General features: G+C 42.5%; 1 protein-coding gene across 1 annotated transcript in view; it reads left to right on the forward strand.

The window, feature by feature from the left end:
- Positions 1-11,179: 11,179 nt before the first annotated feature.
- The window catches only part of LOC118103516 (E3 ubiquitin-protein ligase Midline-1), a 57,214-nt gene continuing 48,722 nt past the window's right edge, over positions 11,180-19,671 (forward strand). Inside the window, exon 1 of the mRNA XM_035150551.2 lies at positions 11,180-11,375. The gene's annotated coding sequence lies outside the window, so the exon portion shown is untranslated. The remainder of the gene's footprint in view (positions 11,376-19,671) is intronic.

Genomic DNA, 19,671 nt, shown 5'->3' on the forward strand with positions numbered 1-19,671 from the left:
TTGCCGGGTTCTTTGACCTCTACGTTTGGTCCATGTCCCATTCACTAACACAGAGGAGGGATTTATGACCTCTTCTGAATCAATGAAACTAACTTTGCAACTGAAATCAAGCTGCTTTTCATCTTGACTGTAAAATCCTCCTTTGAGCAAGAGGAGAACCCAAACATTTTCATCTAGAAGACTGATAGCTCCTGAAATGCCTCAGAATAAAGGTCTTGACATTAAAAATAAACAAGCAGCACCATTAAAATTCCAAAAGGACAGAGGCAGAAACATGTCTATTGTCAATTTGGATGAAAGGGTTAGTGTGACAAAGTGTTGACTTCAATCATACCTGCATTTTGGAGCCAAAAAGCGATGAGGAGGTGTGTTCAAGGCTGATGGAGGATGACACTGTTTACAGCTACACAGGTCGTTCCTGAGGACATTTCATCCTTGGACTATGAATGACAGGAAAGCTGAGAGGATTTAAATATGTTGTCCTGCTGGAGCAAAGCTATTTGCTTAGGGCAACAGTGACGTTTGACTTCTCTTGGCACCCGGCTGCTTTTAGCTTGTAACACCTTAAGAGAATCACTAGAAAACATCTGCATTGTTTATTCCCATTAAGGCCATCTTTGAAAGATCAATGTTAACTAGAATCCTACTCCCCGACTTTTTTCTTCCAGCTAAAATTCTTCATGTCCTCAGTGAGTGGAAATACCAGTGTGTGGTTTGAACAGGGTGTGCCGGCCCACATCTGTGGTCACCGAGTCAGAAAGGACTGCATCAGCATCCAGCCCTGTTCCACTGCCCCAACAGAGAGCCACTGTGTTATTGTTTTCACCATGACCACGATCCTATGAGGCTGTAGCTTTCAATCTGTCAAACTTTCAGTCTGTCGATCGCTGATGGAAATCCAAAGTGATCATTACAGTCGGCGCTCTAAAGAGCAAACCCACTGAACACGAGTCCCATCTGCCATCAATTTGAGTCCCATGTGCTTTTTCCCCAAGACCTCAGTTTGCTGTGTCATTCTGTATCTGTTTAAAGCACAAAAATAAATGAGTAACTGTCTTTGTGGACTCCCACAGAGTGTGCACTTTGATGCCTATTTATCTGTGCTTCAAAATTATACATGCTGAAACTCTCCCCTGATTGAATTACAACAAGCTTTTCCTCTTTTACAGTCCTTCTTGCAGACACAGACGACAGAGCGTAGTTTGCTGAGCTCTGATTCAAAGCACCAGACCATCATTAAGTGGCAGTGCTGAATACATTGTAACAATTTTGCAATTAACAGATTGCCTCTGTGAGGCTGCTCGCCCAGCACGGCTTTGAGCTAAACACGAACATATGCATGCCAACACTGGCAAAGCTAATGTGCTGATGCTAAACAGGATTACAGAAATAATGTTTTCCACTTCACTCCTCTGCCGGTGATGCAACACTGTTCACTTTCATGCCAAATCTTCAAAATGTCTCATTTGGATTCCTGAGCAGTAAGAGATACAGTAAGAAAACATGAGATTTGCCAAAAAGTTGCATCTGAAACTTTGTAATATTCACGTTTAAGAATATTATTTCGTCTGACGGGGGATGACTGCTGGAAAGTTGGAGCACATGAAGATTGTTTGGCATTAGACTTGCCAGAAAAACACTACTTAAAATCGCCAAAAGGCTCCTGGAAATACAGTGGAAAAAGTGACTAAATTTGTGTGTGTGTTCGAGTCTTGCCCCCCAAAAAACCAAAGATCCCATATTAGGATCAGTCCCAGAAATAGGATTAAGTCTTTGCAAGCATAAAAATTGGATCCGATCGCTCAGAGAAGACTTTACGGACAGATCTCACTTTCCAGATATTGATTTCCACAATAGTGTGTTAGAAACATCCTTCAGAGGAGCAGAGGACCATGATATTTTTCGAGTTAGTATTACAAAAAGATGGGTTTCCTCGTCCTGTGGTCGTGCATTAACTTCACACAGGCCGCGCATCTGTTCGCCTTTGTCCTGTGGCAGGTCCACACACAAACATGTGCTTGTGAATGTGTGTGTGTGTGTCTGTGTTGTGTACATTAACAGGCAAATCTGCATGCCTGGAGAAAGTGCACAGTGTTTACGGTGCACAATCCGTCCGATGTTTTCATATCCAGGGCAACAGCTCAAGATGTAACCTCATTAAATCAACACTTGCAGGAGGATTTTCTGCAAACCTTGCAGTGGTGCTAATTTTAGGGCTGATGGGTCGTTCAAAGGGCAATGTGTGTAAAATACATTGCCCTTTGAACGACCCGTCAGCCATGTTTTACAGATATTTTTAGGGTATTTCAGAGGGTTTTAGGACGCAGCGATTTAGAGCTGACGGTGTGAATATGGAGTTAAAGAAAAGCATGTTTGCAAGCGGTGTCGTTGTACACCTCTAAAATGTGACCTTAGTCAACTGTGATTGATTTATATTTTTCAAGTTATGCAATATATTCTAGGTAGAAAATTATGCAACAGTGATGTGCCAAACTCAATATATCTTAAATGTGTTTTCAAAGCAAAAAAAATAATTGTGTGTGCAGCAGTCTTTGATTTATTCATGCACGTTTACTGCTCTCACACCTTCCCCGAGATAAAAACAACACCGCGCTCCATTCAGTCTCAGAAAGAAAAGACGAAGACAAACACTTTCTTTACTCTGTTCACACTTTGGGGGTTTTCTCCTTGTTGACAGTCAACATTTCTCACCCGATCGGAAGACAAGTCAAACACCCACTGAGTGAGTACGTTTTGCTCGGCGCCAGCACCGAATGAAAAAAATAAAAATAAAAAAGTGTTTAAGTTTTCATGTGGCTTTTGAGAGCATTTCATTCCCTCTCCAAGCGGGACTTTTCCGATTCATCTGACAGACCTTAATGCTTCCAAAGAGCCAAAGGCTGCATTGTTCGGAGGACGCGCTCGGTAGGAAAAAGAAGAAAAAAGCAGACTTATACAGATGTAGAAATACAGTGCAAGAATCAGAGAGCATGAAATATACATGTGGGGAAGTGGATGCTGTGGTTTGCCCTTTCATTTGAAAAGCTTTCAACATGATCTCAATTGGGAATATAGGATGATAAAGCAAATATAGAAATGCTATTTTACGCTGCGGAGGCAGATGGTTGACTTTTCAGTGCAGCTGAATTCAGAGGATGTAGAAGAGCTGTCAATTACAATTAAAGGATATATGTAATAATCCTCAATCAAAATGTCAGGGCTTCTGGAGACGAATGACGTATGAGGAAGGAATAACACTGCTAGCTAGTTATATTAGAGATATAGATCTATATAGATATTCTCATTTTACCTCTTAACGGCTGGTTGATGAGTGCCGCATTTGTAAATAATTAATTGAAATGCAAATGAAGTCTACACAAGTGACCTCCCCATGCACTGCAACATTAGCAAAACACATATGTACTCTACAGGAGCACACACGAGGCCCCATGTGTGCTGCCTGTTTGTAAAGCTGTGCGTCTGACTGTGTGCTAAAAGCAGGTGCAGGAGATACATAATTCATGACGTGCGATGGAAAGCAGACATCGCCGTACTGTGAGGTTGAGAGACCGATGATCCTCGACATGGCTCGCATGTGTCAACAGAGTCGCACGAGAGCAGAGCGCTGGGTGGAGAAAAAGCAGTGGCAGAAGTACGCCGGGGAAGCCGCAAGACCACAAATGAAATCAGTTGACTTTGTGCTAATAACTGATGACACATATAGGCACACAAACCACACACACACACACACACACACACAGACACAGCTCTGTGTGTGTGCTTGTTTTGTGTTTGACCTTAAAACCTCTCTCTTTACCGCCGTGGGGAATAGTCCCCTAGATGCTGACCTTCAGCTTGTGGCTGCATGACCAATGTATCCTCAAACCACCCTTGCAAACTCAGCCCAGTGTGTGTGTGTGTGTGTGTGTGTGTGTGTGTGTGTGTGTGTGTGTGTGTGTGTGTGTGTGTGTGTGTGTGTGTCAAACAGGCATGGATTTCTGGCTGGATTATGCTGAATAAACGAGCAGCAGATTTTTTTGACGCTCGCTGAATTATCTGTCTGACTGTCTGCAGGATTTTTTTCTTCAGAGCTTTTTGACTGTTATTTCCACAGATTTCCAAACACCAGATTAGTTTTGAACCCACAAAAAAAAAGGAAAAATCCATTTTTACCCTTTTTGCAGGTCATGCTCTAAATTTAACTTTACATGATATGAGTGATGCCCTTTGATGTGAGAGACACGTCGGACAGTTCAGCGTTGGCAGAGAGTTTTACTAATGTCATGTGTGTCCAGCGTGAGGTGTGGCCTTGCACGTCACAGTTTGATTTTCTCCTTGTGCGCCGCGGATTAATCCCAAATGTGCCTTCACATTTCATTCCAGTATGATGAAAGTGATGGACAACGTAGAAACTAATTGCATATTTGTTTGAAAAATTATAAAAAATACATATTCGTGACTGACAACAGCTCGTGATTTGTTATATGGATCAGATCTGGGTTTGATTTAATAATTTGACATGGTATAGTTTAAGGAAAAAAGCCTGTTTGACCCTAACCCAAAGATTGAATGATATAGAAGTTCCCCACAACTTCATATAAGATACGACATTTCTTTAGTTTGTGATTTTTGCTTATTAACCTCATTACACTTTGAACTGCAACCATTTTGCAAGCAACATCGACACTCAAACACTGACATTCGCGAGACTCCCAGAGGACCATGGATCTGACACACCAGCATTTGCACCATCACTTGTTGCTGAGCCAGAACATTTCAAATTGTGCTGCAGAGCCGAGCGATTGCAGGAGAGAGAACATAAAAAAAGATTTTCCTCCTAAAAGACAATTTTGGTCCAAACTCCACTTGCTGAATTCTTCAAGTGCTATTTACTTTGTACCTAAAGTTAATGAATAATTACAGGGGAGAGGCCAGATTTGACTTTTAAAAATTTAAATCCAGTCAGGGGCCGTGGGGCGATTGTGCTGAGCTACTCAAATGAGGAGTGAGGGGAACAAAGAGCAGAAGAGTCACCCATTTTATTAATTGTGTTGGTTCTAGCGGTTGCCCTTTAGAGAAGTCAGCAGACTTAATTAAATTACCACGCACGCACAGAGGAGAAAACAGCAGGAAATAAGAATGTAAAGCAGAGGCCCGCGAACGTTCAATCCCTCCTCTAATGAGCATCTGAGCCACGGGGACGCTCAAAGGTCTTTAAGTGTCCTCCGAGTCCCTCACTTAGTGATATAATATCTGGATTATGAAAGAGAAAAGCAAAGTCTTTGGAAAACAGCAACACCGCAGCACAGCAACTGTCTTACATGTGCAGGCTAGAATCCCCTTTTCTGCAAAACAGCAGCTGATGGTGAACAAACGCAGCCGGCGTTGATGGCAGCGATATCGCCAATACCTTCATCCCTGCCAGCCGCTGTCCTGCACAGTGCCCTTAAAACCCTGAGGGCCCTGAGAAGTATCGGAATTCTTTTTTCCAGGTCAGCTCGCATTTTTGCTCCTCACAGCTGAGTCTCGCTGCCGACTGCTCGCACATATAGTATAATTAAAGGCGGACAGAGGGTAGAGGGAGTCGTGCAGGAGAGTAAGCGGTCATGACATGCGTGCCCTTCCCCCTACATATGTTCCAAAGCCCGGAGGCATTGCCCAGAGGTGATCAAGGCTGTGGGGAGAGGCAGATGCATAATGTGGAATATGGCAAGTGGTAAGACTGGGCATGGAGAGGTGGAGTGCAAAGGCCAGCTCCTGTTGTGGTGTTGCATTACAGGCAAGACAAATGGGCCGAGGTCAAGACACGACACGATCCCCCGTCTGAACGAGCGGTGCACACAGCCTGCTCTATGATGGCATCTAGGAAGACTCGTGCTGTGCAGCCACATATTGTTCAAACCAAAGAGGAATGACACGTCTCCACTTCCTCCCACTATTCAGAAATCAAGCAAAATATCCTGCAAGGAGAAGTAGGCTCAGTCTCAATCATGACATGTTACCCCATCTTATAGCATTAAATAATTGATTAAAACTTAAAAACAAACCTCGAACTACCTAAAATGACAGTCAGTCAAATTTGACCTGTACTTTGACTTTTTAGTTTGGTCTAATTCACAAATATGGAGGAGATAGGATTCAGAAATTGCACAGGAGGTTTAAAAATGTCCAAATATACCAATTATTTCAAGTTGAATTTCAAGGTTCAATTTAATCATCCATTTGCAACAACAATACCAAAAGAACAGTAATTTATTAAAATAAAATGATGCGAAACACGTCTATATTATTTCCATTTTGTGGTGTTGGGGATGTACGATGATGTGTGTTATGGAGCTCAGGGATAACTTTGGTGTAAGACAACTCAATTTTCGGCTTTTGTAATGTTGGCCTTCATTTGAATGTCAGTTTTACGCACCCGCACGAACATGCCTCCCTGCACCAGGTGAGGCTCAGCGACCAGGAGAGGCAATTGTTCTCTGGCGTGCTCACCTCGGAGTTTATTTAAAACCTGACCACTCGTGTGTTTCACACTGCTCCAACACTGTTTTGCGATCCTGCCCTTTTGTTTAAGGTCAAGGAGGTAAATCATAGGTCAAACGTGTCAAAAGATTCTTCTGTGAAAACGTCTGGGCTGTTGTTTTATTGCAGCATATTGTGTCATTGCCTTCAAAGGCAACAGAGCCAACTTAAAATCCTCGAATTTGACTCATTTGTCTATAACAATACACGTACGCAGACAAATCCCTGAGGACATTATGACTTCTTAGCTCTGCGTCATCCTTGAGCGACTCCTGCTGATTCCTTTGACTTACGGGGAGAAGCCATGAGGGGAAAGAGGGGGGAGGGGTTGTTCAAGTCACTGATCACGGTCCGTCTAATTTCCTACAACATATTGCATAAAAAAATACCCATCTTTTGTTCCTATTGTTCTTCAGAAAAATCATGAGCAAATATTCCATTTCCAGTGTGACTCTCTTTGTTGTTGAGCTGCAACAGCCACCCCCCACCCCCCCATTCCCTCAGGTCGTGATGCTTCGCTGACTTTCAGCCTTGTTGCATTTGTTGTTATTGGCTCAACTGATACATTATGTGAAACATGTATGAAACGACTCATATTGTATCCCGGGCATATTTTCACTGTTAATGTTTATGACAATAAGAGCCTGGTATTTATTTTCTTCATTCTTTGAAGAAAGAAAGAGGAACATATTTTTTTTTTCTTTTGCTGTTTAATAGTATAAACAATGATATTTTGAATTATCCTCAAAATCCAGATTTTGTAGTGACACGACATGGCTGCCAAAATATCTAACATAAACGTTCACATTCTGTCTCTACTGTATTATTGGCATTTGATCTACATTTTAGCACATATTCTAGATTGGCATATTGATTTTCATGATGTCCAAAAAGCCAGTTTCAGGAAGTAGGAACTAGGCCATGTGTTGTGTTGATAACTGTAACCTGTAGGGCCTGTCTGCATTCCCTCCAAATACCAGTGTTGTCCAGCTAAATGGGTCGACAGACGGTGGATGGGAGACTGATTCCCTCCTGGTGCAGAGTTGACCTCCTGCCTGTGGAGATGCAGCAGAGGAGAAAGCTGCTGATGCCCACTCAAAAGCAGCCTTGACCTGTTTGTTTCACTTTCAAACTGTATACAGTACACGTGCACTGTATGCCAGAAATAAACCCGACATCCCACTTTGGAACATATTGACCCCATTAATTATCCCCTTTGATGCACTCTGGTGGTTTTAAACCAGACCCCTGCTTTACGAGGCAGCGAGGTAATAAACTGTGGAACTTCACTACCCAGCAGTCACTTAAGATCACACGTGTTTCATTGTGTTCTCCTTTCAAGTTTTACATTTGTGGCTCATGGAATTAATGTGGTCAAAGTTCATCGCTGCGTATTTTATTAGAAAAAACAGAGATTTCGTTTTCATTCCTCTATTGACAAATTCAAATTCTGCTTTTTCAATTTCTAATTTCCTTTTTTGAATAGAAATATCTGAATGACTTTTAGATGGATTGCCAAGAAATTAGTTGATGAGATTTGAGCTTGGTCCTTAGATGATTTGCAATAACTTAAATCCTGTTCACAAGGCAAGTAATAAAGTTTTATTAAGCTCCAAATATACGCCTAAAAATTGGAATCAGACCATAAAATACACACTATATTTTTCAATTGTCTAATGTAACCCTCTTAAGGACATGAACTCAGTATAGAGGATACAGATGTATCACTCTTTAATCAATTTCTTCACCTTGCATCTTACACCTTCAGATTTGTTTCCCACCTTCTCTTCACAATATTACCCTTAACTTAACCTTACTACGGCATTTTGCAATCAAGTGATTTTTACTGTCGGTATTTCTATTTATTGATGGACTTAAAATAAGTTTTTACTTTACTTAGATTTGGATTTGTAACAAAAGTTTAAACTGCAACAGCATGCCACAGCTGGAAAACTGGTGATACACTGAAAAGTCCCACTCCCCTCGTTGTTGAAGTAATTTAAGACACAACAGGTCATTCATAATATGTTCCACTGCAGCAAAGAAAGGATGAAAGCAATAAAAAGTGCCAGAGGTTGGCGTGGAACATATTAGCACTGATCTTTGAGCCTTTGGGGAGATATTGGAACAGCTGCAACCTGCACAAACACATAAGCACTGCAGCTTTGAAATGTCTTTGAATCTGTCATGGGAGCGAGGCCGTCTACTCCCCCCCTACCCAACGATCACGCACGGACTTGTAACATTGTTTAGAACAGCAGCCCCTTATCAAAGCAATGTGCAGCGAGAGAACCGCTCCGTAGGTTACCATTCAGTTAAAGTACAAAAAACCGACGGCCTTGTCCTGAGTGGCTTGTAAGATTATCCTACCACTTCCCTGGCAAGCCAACACCTCAAGATTATCTCCCTATTTGTACGTCGGCATAAGCGAGAGAAGATACCAACAGGAAAATAAACTCTACATCATCTGTAATCTTTATGGCGTAACAGTCATCACTCAAAAGCACGGCATATCCAATATTCCCTTTAATCTGTTCTCTCCCGCAGTGAGGCAGATGATTGGGCATGTCTGGCCTCATCAGCAGGTCTTATGCTCCCCAGTGGAGCCCCGACTTAGCTCCTGATCACGTTGTTAGATGGGTTGGAAAAGCTTAGGTCATTCAATTCCAAACCCCGGGCAGCAGGGGGTACAAATTGCTTGAATTGGAATGTGCGCAAATGGGTTAATCAGTATGATTCAGTCCTGTGAATTCCTCCCCGGATATGTTTGTGCCGGCTGTAAAATGACTGTAAAAATGATGCTAACCATGAGGTAAGCATTATCCTTCTTGCATTAGTGTTGCATTTTATGCCATTGGCCTGGTTTGTGTGCGTGAATCTGATCTGCAGTTGTTGGCATCAGATACATAAGAGGGAGGGCCGAACGTGTGGAAGTGCAACTGCTGAGAAACGTTACAGAAATAATCCAAACCCTGGCTGAGGGTGATAGTGTGAGACACCTGTCAATCACACCAACATGCCTGCAGACCTTTTCCTAACAATTACTGTTCTATTACCATGTCACAAGAAGTGACTAGGCACTAGTCCTTTAATTTTTGGAGTAAGTAATTTCATCATTATGATTAGAGGCATGATTTAACACATTTGCAGTGGCTTGACATTCACTCATGGTTGTTACCACCTTAAAATCCACCCAGGATCTTAAGGTGGACTGGACTGGTGTGTGCCATCGTGTGCAACAATTGTGAAGCAACACTACTGGGGTAAAACTTTGTGGACTATAGAAAGGAGCTGGGATAAATACCACAAAGACACCGTGACACCGAAACCAGTAACAACATCGATTGGGTCAAAGTCAGGAATCCCAAATGCTCTCGATTAAGACACAGCGAGCTGCAGAGCATCTTCTATTGGAACTCATCTTCCCATCTTTGTTTCTCATGCTAGAGGCATGGCGATGGATATCAAAGTTGGTAAGTCCGATGGTTGACCACCGTTTTCCAAAACTTTAATATCTCAACGATTACTACAAACATTTATGATTCTCAGAGGATGAAATCTATCCAGCCACCGGCAGGTCACATTTTGCACTTATCCAACTAAAGCTCACTACATGTACTGCCCAAGAAACAGGTGGCATATCATCAAAAATTGAAAAGACTAATTGTGGTTAGAAACTGCATTCCTAAATTGGAACAAGTAAAAAATACCAGATCAGGAGCATAAGGAGCAGTTTCATGAAAAGCAATCAGTGTTGCACAAGTCTACATGCTAATTGCAAGAATTTCCCTTCCCACCGAGACCAAATTTAATATCATAAAATAACAATGTTGTACTTTCCAGCACAAGAATACAGTCTAAATGCCAGCTATTTACAGATCAAACACATACCCTGTTAGTCTTTTAAAAAGTTTCAGCCCAGAGCGCTCAAACCTAAACTGTGGAGTATGAGCTTGAATGTAAAAATATCTGCTGCTCTGTGCTTCTGTTCCCTGGGGTGACAACCTCTAAAAGTTAAAAGCAACTCAAAGCTGGGAGAAGAAAACATTACTAAAAATTGAAACAGTTTGCATCAGCTCTTGGAGTATGACTTAGAAAAAAAAATATGCGGCACAGTATCTTGTGTAATCAGCAAATGGCTGCACAGCAAGAGCTTTCCATTTAATTTAATTGAGGTAATGTGAGTTTGTGTCTGCACTCAGAGGACGTTGCGGGATTATCCGACTCTGCTGAGATATGCAGTTGGAAGCTGGACACTACATTTTCCACTGGATACAATCGAATTTCTTTTTTTTGACTATTAGCATGATATCCAAGGAAGGTGTGATGGATGAGCCAAGGTGCTGGATGTCGTCCTCTGCCTCTTCATCCATCTGCTGTGGATCAGACGCACAGAAGGGGCCAAGAAGCTCAATGTTCCACGTAATGGAAGCATGCGTTTCCCAACCGCTGGACAAAGCACTTGGAGTGCTGGCTTCCTCAGTCCGCTTCACGCTCGCCTGAGCCTGAACACATGACAAGTAAAACCCGAAGGCACCGTGGGTGGGGGGGGGGGTGGCTGCACAGGAGGAGGAGGAGGAGGATGAGGTGGAGGAGGGGAGGGGAGGGGAGGAGGAGGAGATGCACGAAAAATAACCTAAGTGTTTTGATTTGCTTGTACGCTGGGTGTGTGGATGCATGAATCTGCGTCCTCTCTCTCTCTCACTCTCTCACCTTTCTTCTCCATCTCTCTAACTCACTCTCTCTCTCTCTCTCTCTTACTCTTCAAGGTTACTCACTATTGTTTATCCACGCTGGAATCATTGCACGCTCCTCTTCTTTCCTGTCGGAGGACCATGTGACGCTCTTTGAATGTAAGTGCCTCCTTTGTTGTTTAATTCACTTTCATTGGGACCATTCCCTGAGAGCCGGTGGGGTTTTTGCTTTTTTTTCCTTCTTACAGCACATGCACAATGAGATGTCATACATCGCAGGGGTGGAGTGGGCTGGGCTCGGTTGTGGTGGGGGGGTGTTTTGGGGGCTTGATTGCTCCATGTGGTCCCAGCGTGGGAGCTGAATGCACGTGTATCCTACTGGAGTTTCTGCATGTGTTGTTTGTTGACTTTAGGTTGGATTTGCGGGGGATCGCGTTTGTTGAAGTCCAAATGCTTGATTATAGGTCAATAAGATCCTCGGGGCACTAAATTCATGAAGTGAATAGCAGGAGTAAAACACAGAAGTATTATTTTTCATGTGTAAACACAAGAAGCATAACTGTTGTTTAGATAAGACAGAAAAAGCTTTAAGTTTGGGACTTTAGTGGCTTCTTACTATAACTCATTGGTGGTTATACACAATGTTAAGTAAAAATGTATAAATATTTTAAATGGAAAGGCTTTTATATTTGTACCAATTAAAGTGATGCTTTGTCAGTCCTATGTGCTTGACCATTTTATACCTGTATGAAATATACCTCAGCTTAAACAGTGTATTATTATGATATGTTTTTTTTTTGCATGCTTGTTAGTGGTACGCTGCAAGTACCCGGAAGGCCTTTGTTTATTTATACCAAAATATCATCCGATTTATTTTTGTTCTCCATATGCACACGAGCCAGTGAACAAATTGCTTATTTGGACTTTTCTTCATTATTATGGAAGGAAATGTTCCACATTTGAACTGATATATCATGGAGCTAAATCTTGTGATAGTCAGTGGAATAATAAACCTGGTTTGTATAGAGAATATTTGTATTATCAGGATTTATCTCCTGTTTCAGTCAAAACATGTACATACACTTAAATTTAAGTCTTATCGCTGGAAAAAACATAATTTTGCCACTTTAGATACAAACCAAATGCGTCTGCTAGCTTCTTCTATTCGCTGTCAACATCCTGCTGATGCAGCATTTTTATTAAATTCTATAAAAAAGCAACAACTTCGGGGTATGTTTCTACAATGATGATTTTTGGTATACTTTAATTTGTGCCTCCAGACCAAAGACTCCATTACACCTTTGGTTTTAATGCATGCAAATATGGCCAATATGCACATAAAATATATCAGCTCAACTTCACATGATGAGTACTTCAAATGTCAAATGGAATTCTGTGAGGTTCCAGCATTAAACATCCTCCCATGCTCCACTGCAACGCAATATGTCTGAAGAGAATCCGTACTGACATAACCGATGAATAATACAACTTGTGTATATACCAAGTTATCAATTATACACAACTTTGCTAAGCTGAATGCCGAACATGGACATCTACGCTGAACACGTGTTTACCTCCTCTCATCTTTAGGTGGGGATATTTGTGATTGGCTGCTTCATATGTCACCGTAGACTCATTGGCCGAGTAATGATGCTCTCTGCAAAGTGTTTGGTTCCTTAAACGCCACAATACAAACAAGCACAGCTGTAAACATTGAATAATGATGTTAAAAGCATTTAGCTGCTGATGCAGTGGGAAACATGTCAATGACTCCACAGCTTACAAGTGCAAAGATAAATGAAACAACAACTAAAGAGTTCTCCCTGAACTCGTAAACTCAGTTTAAATTCGTCCAAATCTGAAATGACTTTTGAGCTGAAAATGGGAGAATGTTTTAAAAGAATACTCCAAGTTTAAGGAGTTTTTCCAACAACAACAGCAACACTAACTTTTTAAAGGGATTATTAACTTTTTTCTTAAGGCCCAAGATCCTTTAAATGATGCTTATCGTCTGTTGATGAGCTTTTTAGGAATCTCATTGGTGCATTGACCTTTTCCTTGAATACGAATGAAACGTTTCATCAGTCACTCCCGATAGAAACCCTTTAAGTTCCTATTACTGCTGCGACCATGCAATTTATAACATCCCAGGTCCCTCCATTCTCCGCTATGAATTCCACACACTCGATTCCCTTATCAGCACTGACATGTGGAGAGGAAGGTGTCGGTGAATGCGTCAGGGTGTGACAGCGGCATACCTGGAGTAACTGGCGCTGAGCTAAAAATGAAGTGAAGCGGTGTGCGGAGGAAGAGTTTAAATACATGACACTACGCCGGGGCGGACATCTGTGTACCTGGGTAGTCCCCGTGCAGAGAAAGCAAAGGACAGAGAGATAGTGAATTAAAAGATATTTAAGTTTCTGAAGGTAACACTCCTCTTTTGCTTTCTATCATGCAAAGGGACATTTGTTAACTCATGTGTCGTAATATTGCTTCATTGTGGTTCAAAAATCCCACTCCACTGCTGTCTCTGCATTACGCTCAAATCATTTTCAGTCTCAACACCCTCTTTGCAATATCTCAAGCTTGGAGGCCTTGGCATCAGCGGCTGCCAGTGTGTCCAATCCTTTTCATGCATAGCCAAGTACCCCCCCCCCACACACACACACACACACACACACACACACACACAACATACACACCCACACACTTTCTATAAAATCCCATCTCTCTGCAGAGGACTCATGAGCTTGGCATTGAAAATCTGAGCTCCCGACAGCAGAAATCTGGCTTCGCTCCTCGCCACCTCCTTGTTTATACCCCAGCTAAAGAAAATGAGTTTGAATTGAGAGAAAAGACAAGGCGGCGGGTAAGTTCGGACACAAGAGGGTGGGGTGTAAATGGAGGTAGGAGGTATTTTATTTGCAATGGCCCCCTTTCATCCACCCTGGGGATATTTGACTGTGTGAATGAGCTGGTTTGTTCTCCGGGTGACCAAACATGGCACTCCAATGTTTATCTGCATAATGACAAAGCCGGAGAGACACTTGGTGCTGCGGTGGACTGTGAACTATAGTCGAGTGTCCCCTTCTGTTCAGTCTCCTGCGGGAACATACAGCGCTGGCACAGCTGCCCATTTGACCCTGTTGGCGATCTAACGTTTCTCAATACACCGTGTATTTGTGCCAGCCTCTACAGGATAAAAAGGTGGAGTCCTGCTGTGATTAAATGTGCTGGGAACCTCGTTCAGACGGGGCAACCTCTGTGAGAACTCTCGCTCAGAGGGATAATTATCTCGACTGGAGATGCACAGGAACTAATTCAGACTGATGCTCACATGCGCAGCCTCACAGTGGACACGATGCTGCTACCTTGAGAGTATCAGATGCTTCAATGCTATATCTATACATGGCAACTGGATGAACGCGTATATTTCTTTAATTTGGCAGTCTAGATGCGAATGCAGCACATTTTCCTTTGTGACATTACGACAGGCATTGAACTTACAGGCATAAGTCTGTAAATAGCCATGAGCGCATGTGTCCATACTGTTTTTTTACATTTTGGGAAACATGCGCATTAATGATTTTTCTTTGTATTGCACAAAATGCAACCCTGGTACGACAGCGAACATTCATGAAAACAGGAAGGCAAACTCCTACTGTAATCGGAAGGGAGTCAATTGGCTTTTTTTTTTGCTGGCCTACCCTCATTTGAAAAAAATAAGACTTGCTCTCTCTTGTCAAATAAGCATACAATTCTGCACAATTTCAACTCACATTTTCTTATTATGTTAACTAAAAACGTTCCTAACAATTGGCTTTTGAAGTAACTGAAGTTAACTCATGTTTTTAAGGCAGCAATTGAACTCAAGCTGAGTTTTTATCCCTTATCTTAATAGCAAGCCTTCACGCTGAGTAAACTTACGACTCATCTGCTCAAAAGCACTTATTTGAATAATCAGTTCTTTATGCCCATACTGGAAACAAGAGAGTGAAACTTATTATAGTTCAAGAATGGAGTGCATGAGATGTGTGCAAATGTGGCTCTTGTACATTTCAGTTGGAAAAACTCTCCTCATTTGCAAATGCTAATTTCTTGGCCACGCAACTCCCGCTGCCCTTGCAGTCGGTGGAGTCTGGAAAACTGCCACTGATCTGACATTCTGGTCTTTTTCACAGTTAGAATCACTGGACCCTGATCTGTGAATATTAACAGAAAACTAAACCCGAACAGAAGCGAGATCATTCTCAACAAGCCAATAGTTGACACGGCGCAAAGTCTTTGAGCAGCTTTGTATGACATTGATGAACACTGCACACTGCTGCCTGCATTAATTAGCTCTTTGATTGACTGAAGCTGGGAGTCGATGTCTGGCCTGTGAGCACAAGTGGATCGAATCATTGTGTCCTTGTGGAGAATTCATAAAGTGGGAAAGCAGAGAGAGAAGTCTAGTTCGACAAAGGTGGCTGTGAGTGTGTAATTTTATCACTGTATCCTGATTTTGACATCAGCCTTCCAGGAAACGATGCTTTCTAATTATGGGGAGCAGGTTTTTCCAGGTGCTGTGTTGTGATTAGTAGGCAGAACCTCAAAGCATTGCACCATTGAAACTGTATTTTGCGGGGATAAGAACAAAGATCCAAGCTTTGCTCCAACATGTTGGGTTCAAAAAGAGAGAAAAAAAAAAAAGGCTGATCTGACGAAGTGCCCGCAACTGTTTAATGCTCACAGATAAATCCCCAAAAGTCCAAACAGTGTGGTGCACCTTGCCTTTTATAGTCAGAAAACATAATCCTATATAATCCTGTTACTACAACAACCAATATGAAGGTGATGACATTCGTCCTGTGTGGAGGCTTTTAAGTGACTAAAAAAAGTCAGCACTGATGATTTGCTTCAAACAACTGGATTTGCATGTCGCCTGAACAAAGCAGAACTGTCTGTTGGACGTTTACTCAAACGTTTGGTTCACGTTAGTCTTGAGAGAGAAACCACAGCAGGAATGTGTCTGGCAAACTCATTCAGATCGTAGAAAGCTATGCAGGGGAAAGAGGGAAAGTTCATTTCGATATCTGAAAGGATGATTTAGACACCAAGCTGCACCGTCAAGACTTCTCTTATCACGCTGACTCGGCCAAACCAGGAAATTTGTTTTTTCGCCTTGAGAGTCTTTGTGTGTGCGTCATCGATGCAAAATGCAGTCCTGGACTCATCTACTGTGGCAGGGATTACCACAGAGGCCGTATCGAGTACTTTTCCAGGTGTTACTATGTCTGTGAGCAGATTTTGTCACTCCTACAGCGTCACAAAGAGTAAATGTACTGTTTTTAAATCCTCCACTCAAAACAGTATAAGACACCTTTACGAACACAGGCATACGGTGCTTCCATACTTTTACTATCACATACCATTCACACACTGGCAGCACAGCCAAACTACAAGATCCTGATATCGAACCAGCGACCGTCTGGTTAATGGACGACCCTCTCTACCTCATGGGCCGCCGCCAACCATCAACCATGCAAGAAACAGACATGACAGTTCACCAGTTCAAAGATGGGTGTGGTCCGACCCCCATCAACAATGTCAATGTGTTGCTGGGAAACGTAACTGGTGTGATCCCATCACATAATGGTCTCTAGTTATATTAAAAAATGTTAATGGCAAAGAAAATGTGACTGATTTGTTTTAGACAAGAGGTGACGCACTTTCCAAGGAAGAAGACAATACTCGACTCTTCTCTGAAAATTGTCTCAAACAGATAATGCGTACTGAGACGTACAAAGCTGTACATTCCAATAACCCTAATGGTTCTTATGGATTGTTTTGTTTGTTTTTCAGAGCAGTAGCACAACACACAAAGACACACACGCAAGCACATAGAGAGTCAGGGGGAGAGAAACAGTCAATGTCTCCACACTTTGGAAAAGTGCTGTGGGTGGTTTATTGATTAAACCTCTGAGGTCACTGTGTGTGTGTGTGTGTGTGTTTGTGTGTGTGTGTGTGTGTGGCCCTGTGTGTCAGCGGCTGGCAGTATTTATCCGTGCTGATGTTAGAAGACGAGAGACGAGGTGTTGGCTCGGCCTGAGGGGACAGCTCGAGCTCGATAGAGAAAGAAGACACGTAGAGGGGGAAAGTAACCATGTTGGAAGCAAATGTCATTGGCGTTAAGAAGCTCCGTCCCCTGGGACGCACCTCTGTGTGCCAGCAAAGCTGCCTGTCTGTCTGCCTGCCTTCTTATCTGTCTGTCTAAATACTGCATTGGAAGTGACTTAGATATTTGTTCTGCCTCTTGAACCTCCTCCATCTTTTTATTCCATTTGCAAGCAACTGATTCTCTCAAGAAGCCGGATTTGCCACGGCCTGTGAAGATGGGTCGAGGTGTTTTTCCGACGAATTTTTGAACTGTTAAGAATCCAGTGTGGATCAGCGGTTAGTGCTGTTGCTTTGAAGCAAAAGAGCTCCAGAGTACCACTTCATATTCTACTTGGATCTGCATCATCTCTTTTCAGAGCTCTGGTTCCATCCACAGTCTATGGTTCCATCCCACTGTCCTTAAATTTGCACATAGGCAGTCATGGCGACCTGTTCTGGGTGCATAATGCCTCAAATCCAGTCTGAGCAGGATAAACCCCGGCCTCCAATGACCCAGCACAGGATGAGCGGGACTAGACAATGGATGGATGACATCTTATGTTCATTTACAAACACATGCTAGCGGGCAGGAGTTTTAAAATTTGGAGACAGAGATCAAACTGCTGAACTTCTGGTTAGTGGACCACCCGCTCAACCTCCTGGACCAACTTGCAAATCCAAATAATACTATTTTCTATTAAGATAAAACAACTTTATTAATATTTCCATGTGAGCATCAGCAAAATGTTGAGCGACTCCTCAGCAGTTGGTTTGATATTGGAACATGACATTCCCCCTACCTTACAAAGTACTTAACCACCTGCGGGACATGGGTTGTGCATCCAAGCTTTACACTTTGCATGATAAATTAATGTAACACGTCAAACAAATTTGCAAAGGGACATTATCCCAGCTGCATTTAAGTTTCACCTCAAAATATAAATGGCAACAGCGAATTAGCAGCGTTTAGACATGGTTATTAATATGTTTATTTGTGATGTAACAACTGCTATATGTCCTACTTCCGTCATTCAGAAGCTCAGATGAAACCATTATTAAAAGTGTCTGCTTATGATATTTACTCCTTGTGGGCCAATAGATTCACAAACATACACAACTTGAAGAGTAAAAGTTACGGATAAGTTTCTTCCAGACTTTTAAAGGTGAGTCAAATCCTGTTGTTTACAGTTTGAATCACGGTTTGCACCTTGAAAAAGCCGTACACAAACTTAACCTGCAGATTTACGATTATTAAAATCAAACCTGAGCCCAATAGAATTTGTAAATAATTCAAACCGCTAATGATCCACCTGAGACCATCATTTATTCCATTCATAATTCATCGCTGTCTTATAGTGTCGTCCCACTGCCACCGCAGTGTACCAAGCCCCCACCTCACCTTCATTCAAAATGCATCACCTTTGATTAATGTCCCGGCTTCCACTGACTTTGTACCTGCACTCCATCGTTATCTGCATCCCTCATTCTCTCTGTGGCCATAGAAGATACATAAACTTTTATATTCACTCTGAACTAAGTGAGATGCTCCCACTTTCTGCTTTATGTGTGTGTGTGTGTGTGTGTGTATTGCGCGTGTGCACTCGCTGTCACAGCTGATGGCAGGACCATAAATCAGAATATTTTCTCACTGCCAGGTGCACTATAGTCCATAAAGCATTGCATTACATTACCCACCACTCACACACACATGCATGCACACGCCGAGGTGCGCTACACCGCGGGGACGAGAGCAGGGGAGGTCGGAGAGCCTGACTTTCACTTATAACTTATTCATGCTTCACACCGTCATTCAGCACACCTGGGAAAAAGTCAATTTTTTTTCACAGTGGGACGGCTCATCTCAAGCAGCGGCGTACGACTTTAAAATAACAACTTGCTCCTCCAACATCCTCACATGCGATGTCCTATTACCTCCTTCGGGGGCTGCGAATGACAGAGTTGCACTTACCCAAACTGCAGCTCGGGCACCGGCAGCGCACTCCGGCCCACAGCAGGCACCGCTGTCCCTGCCGGAGCAGCGTCAGGTTTCGGCTGATTGAATCACTGGTGCTGGGTTGGAGACATCCATCCTGAAAAGGTCACAAGGGAATGCAACATGATGTCACTCTCAGTCTTATTTCTTGTGCACATGATCAGATTTTATTCTCTCCATCGTATCTATTCAGATTTGACATATTAGAACTGTGAGGCTGATGTTTGCTTCTCCGTCATTTTAGCTTTAGTAGCAGACCTCCACCAGCAAACAATGAGGCGGGAGGTGCTGTATGTGGATGCACTAACTGCAGGGTTATACATT

The sequence above is a fragment of the Hippoglossus stenolepis genome, chromosome 24 (genome assembly GCF_022539355.2).
Source record: "Hippoglossus stenolepis isolate QCI-W04-F060 chromosome 24, HSTE1.2, whole genome shotgun sequence".
NCBI lineage: Eukaryota > Metazoa > Chordata > Actinopteri > Pleuronectiformes > Pleuronectidae > Hippoglossus > Hippoglossus stenolepis.